We start from the raw sequence: 5,440 nt of genomic DNA on the forward strand, positions 1-5,440 counted from the left end.
CCAGCTGCAGAAGAAAGACATATATTTTCCAGAGTTCACCTGTAGACCGTGAAAAAGGAACAATAGCAGGCATTTTCTCCACCCTCATGAAGGGGGAACCGAGATTACGTCTCCCGTGCCTCAAGCAAATAACAGTTTCAGAAAGCTGGATGTATGTCCCCTGGAGTTAGGGGGACAGTGGGACAAGTGTGTGACACAGAAATTAACTTGAGAACCTGAGGCAGGGACCAACTGGTTCGGAAGATACAAGAGAGGACGGGCTTAGAGCAGACGGCACTTCTAACAGCTGCTGTAAGAAAAGCTGTGTTTTCTACGGTCCACACATGTACTCTGCGAAAGGGAATCTCAAAAGTGAAACACCAAAGATGGGCACCTGGACAGACAGAAAACCCCGATACAAGAGAGGCCTAATGAAACCGGGCTGTGCAGGGGGGTGTAACGTCCAGAGAGAAGCCACATCCCTGGGCCCTTTAGATAACGGGACCCAAGGCACTAGTATCTAACTCACACAGGGAAGGAAGACCTGCGGAGGGAAGGAAGACCTGCGGAGGAAAAGCCTGTGGTTTTCCGAAGTCAGTACGTGTACCCTGAGAAAGCAATAATAGTAAGTATTTTCTCTACTCTCATAAGGACCAAACAAAGATCACTTCCTCCTGACCTTAATCAAATAAAAGCAAATAAAAGCAAGCTTGAGAAAGCTGGACTCGTGTCTTCTTCAGTTAGCCAGATACCAGAACTAATGTCCGACTCGTGCAAGCAGGTCAGGAGTCAAGGGCTGGAGATGTCTGGCTAGAAGATATGATAAGAGGGCTGGACTGAATGCAAACTACAGTTCGTCCACATTCACAGGACTGTGACTTCCAAGGTCGACATGAGACCCCTATAAAAGTGAGTAGACCCGCTTGTCTTAAAGGGAAGGCACCAAGGTAGAGAAGCCAGAGAAGTAGTGACCCCAACAAAAATGTGGGTTATTTTGTGGCCAGTTAGAGGAAAGGCACCTGATGAAGCAGGAGCCAGCAGTCTCAGGTCCCTTTAGGAAGCTCGAAATGTGTCCACGACGGTGTCAGCTCAGGACTTCACTGTTCACAGCCCCCAAACCACATTACAACTTTACAGACCAGGCCAAGATGTGGTCTTCTCCACACACCTCTCTCCCTGGAGATCACATCCAGAATGGTGATCAAGGAGTAGAGGGAGCAGATGAAGAGAGGAAAGGCAACAAGAAGTACTATATCTATCCTATTAACACATACGCACACATCACCGGCAGGATGACAAAATCCATGAAGGCTCCAGTTGGTTTAGACAGAAATTCCCAGTATTCAGGAACATAGCATTTTGACTTATAGTACACTGTGCTTCTAGCTGCTTGGAAGTGATCACAGGATGGTTGCTTATTTAAGAGTTAACAGTTGGCTATCGGACCTTCTGGAAATTTCCTCCCAGACTAGGGAAGAACATATCCCCAAGGGACTTTTCATGCATAAGTAGGAGAGAAAAAAGTTACTTTCTCTTTACACTTGTCAAACGATACTCAACAAACTTTTGACAAAGACCTATTCTAGAAGAAAGCCCGTGTTTTGGAAAAGTTTCTGCTTTTCCTCCAACAACTGTAGGACAACAATATCAAAAAAGTATCTCAAAAAAGAAACACTTGGAAAGCTCTGTGCAAATTTGAATAGATAACCTTAGAAAAAGTCACCTCATCTGAGAAAAAGGAACTTCACAACTGTGTTGCTCAAATAAGAGCATCCCATTTCGGCCTACAGGATATCACCTACATTTTCCCAACAGCATATTATGGCCTTAGCCTCCAAGTGGAAGGAATTAAAAATCCTGTGGGATCAATCTGTCAAAAGCTTCTGAAAACTCAAGAGCTTGGGCCAGGGGCCCACATGAAGACAGGTCACTTCAAGGCACCTTCACTGCCATGTGCCCAAACTTGGTCTCAGGCTTCCTGGCCTGGCGAGGAACCCACAGAGCCTGCAGGACTGACGTGATGCTATACAAACTGCAAAAGGAACATAAAGGTGAGAAGCTAGTGTTCACCAAAACAAAGCACTGCCTACAATGGCCAGCCAGATGAGTAGATCCCTGAAGCTGCGGTGAACTCAACAACCAGAAAATACTGAGACTTTTTAATGGGCCTTTAAATTTAGAAAACAGTCCCTCTGAGAGAACCCAAAAGGCTAAACAATGAGTCTTGAAAGTGCAGAGACAACATCACAACAGGGATATTCCGATATGGACGTTTTCGCTGAGAGATATATGAAGGCAGTCACATATGTGAGGGGTCTCCATGCACCCTGAAAACTCCTACAAGGATGGGACAAAGAGATACTGCCTTCCCTCACTTTACCCCAACATGACTTCCCACTACCCTCTGTGCCCCCACTTTTCTCTCCTTCTCTGCCATACTGCAACCTTGCGTTCACGTCAGTTTCTTCAGTATGACACTGACAGCATAAGCAACCAAACTAAAAGTAATTGAACCGGAAATTATCAAAATTTTTAAAATTTTATGTCCAATAACAGTATCAAAAAGGGAAGACAAACCACAAAATAAGAAAAACTATTTGTAAATTGTATCTGATAACGTTGTAGTACCTAGAATAAACAAAGAACTCTTAAAAGTCTATGAACAAAAGACAACCCAAATAAACAATGGGCATTTCTCCAAAAAAGATACACAAATGGCCAAAATGCACATGAAAAGATGTTTGACCTCATTAAGTCATTAGGCAAATGCAAATCAAAACCACAATGAGATACCACTTCACACACAACAGGATGGCTATAATCATGCACACGGACAATAACAAGTGTTGGCAAGGATTTGGGGAAATCAGAATCCTTGTACATTACTAGCATGTGATGGGGATGCTGCTGCGGAAAGCACTGTAACGGGTCCTTAAAAAAGCCAAACAGAGTTACCAGCAATTCCAGTATAGACACACACCAAGACAACTGAAAAATATGTCCACACAAAAACTTATCCTCAAATGTTCATGGCAGCATTATTCACAATAGGCCAAAAGTGGAAACAACCCAAATGTCCATCAGCTGAAGAATGGATAAACAAATTAGCTTTACTATGGAATATTATTCACCTATAAAAAGGAGTGAAGGCAGAGCAAAGAGGATTTTTAGAGTACCAAAAGTGCTCTGCACGATATTATAATGATAGATATATGTCATTCATTTGCCCAAACCCACAGATTGTACAACACCAAGCATGTACCCTAAGGTGAACTATGGACTTTGGGTGATTAACGACGAGTCGATACAGGCTCATCCTCACCAAAAAATGTACCATTCTGGTGAGCAACATTGATAATGAGGGAGACTATGCATGTGTGGGGACAGGGGGCATATGGGCAATCTCTGTACCTTCCTCTCAATTTCATATTAAACCTAGAACTACTCTAACAAAAAGTCTTTTTTTAAAAAAGGAATGAATAGGGGTAGCTGGGCGGCTCAGTAGGTTGAGTATCCGACTTAGCTCAGGTTATGATCTCACAGTTCGTGAGTTCAAGCCACACGTCGGGCTCTATGCGGACAGCTCAGAGCCTGGAGCCTGCTTTGGATTCTGTATCTCCCTCTGCCCTCCCCTGTTCACGTTCTCCCTCTCTATCAAAAATAAATAAGCATTAACAAAAAAAGGAATGAATGATTGACTCGTGCTGCAACATGGATCAACCTTGGAAACTTTATGATATATATGCAAAAGAAGTCATTCACAAAAGATTGCACATCATAAGATTCTATTTATAGCAAATGCCCACAACAGGGAAATCCTTAGAGTCAGATGATAGATTAGTTGTTGTCAGGTGATGCACTAGAGTGGGGGAACTAAGAGTGATTGTTAAAAGGTATGGGGTAGCACTTTGAGGTAACAGAAATGTTCTAGAATAAGATAGCGGAAACAGTTGTGTAACAATGAATATACTAAAAATCACTGTATGGATGTGAGCTGTATTTCAAAAAACGGCAAAATTAAACAGCAATGAAGATTCATCAAACTCACTGTTTGTGCAGGTCACAAATTCAGGCACTGCTGAGCTGAGCGCTTCTGGCCCAGGGCACAGCATGAGGCTATGGTCAAGATGTCACCAGGGTTACAGTCATCAGAATCGACTGGAGCTGGAAGATTTGGTTCCAAGGTGGTGCAGTGACAAGGCTGGCATGGTGGTGCCAGAAGTTCGTGGGAGGCCCAGTTTCTTCCCATAGGCTTCTCCACAGGCTGCTTGAGTGTCCTCATGACTTGGTGCATGACTTCTCCTAGAATGAAAGAGGGACAAATGTTGCTACCTCAAGCAAATGACAAAAGGTTTCAGAAATCTTGTGTCTCCTATAGGTTGAAGATGAGAGGAACTAGTGTCTGACTCACACAAGTAAAGTCCAGAGGCTGTGGCTGGACTGTCCTTAGCAGATGGGACAATAAAATGACAACCTTAGATGTAAACTGAACTGGCAGAAAATGCAGAAAAGCCTATGTTTCTAGGGAACAGATGTGGACCCCACAAAAGACAGCGGCCTGATAATGTCTTAAAAGGAAAAGCAGCCAAGGGGCTACCCAACACAGGGGTGGGTCACAAAAGACCTAGGAACCGAGGGGGTGTCTAAGTGGCTATGCAGAGGAAAGACACTCAGTGTGGCAGGGCTTGCACTGTGAGGTCCCTCAAGGAACCTGCAACCATCCGATGGTCTCAGACAAGGATTTCCTCCAACATCACGGAGCTCCAGCCCATATCACAACTTTGCCAACCACGCAAAGGCATGCCTTTCTCCCACAGTCCTCATACTCTCTGGGCCCCAGTGACAGATCAGAAATAGTGTGTGGTCATATATGCGTTCAGGGCACTCACGTGACCATGGGCTCAGGTCTGTGAGTACCATTGGAATTTTAGCTCGATGATAGCAGGGACACATCTGTTTTGTTACTGCTGTCTCCCAATGACAGTGTATGGTACATAGTAGGTGCTCAAAAAATATTTTTGAGCCCTACCTCAAAAATATACAAAATAACTCAAAAATAATCAAATACCACCTATAAATCTCTTAGAAGGAAACACAGGTGTAAAAAAGATAGATAAATTGGACTTCATCAAAATTAAAACCTTTTGCATCAAAGGTTACTGTCAAGAAAGTAGAAAGACAACCCACAGAATGGAAGAAAATATTTGCTAATGTCTGAAAAGGGTTTATCATCCAGAATATATAAACACTTATAACTCAACAGCAGAAAGAAAAACCACCCAATTACAAAATGAGCAAGGGATTTCAATAGACATTTCTCCAAAGACTAGGCACAAATCCCCAATAAGCACCTGAAAGGGTACTGAACATCATTAGTCATTTGGTCAGTGCCAATCAAAACCACCATGAGATACTACTTCACACACAATAGGAGGACTATAACCAAAACAATGTACAATAC

Source organism: Herpailurus yagouaroundi, unplaced genomic scaffold (genome assembly GCF_014898765.1).
Source record: "Herpailurus yagouaroundi ecotype Mexico unplaced genomic scaffold, PumYag 67793, whole genome shotgun sequence".
NCBI lineage: Eukaryota > Metazoa > Chordata > Mammalia > Carnivora > Felidae > Herpailurus > Herpailurus yagouaroundi.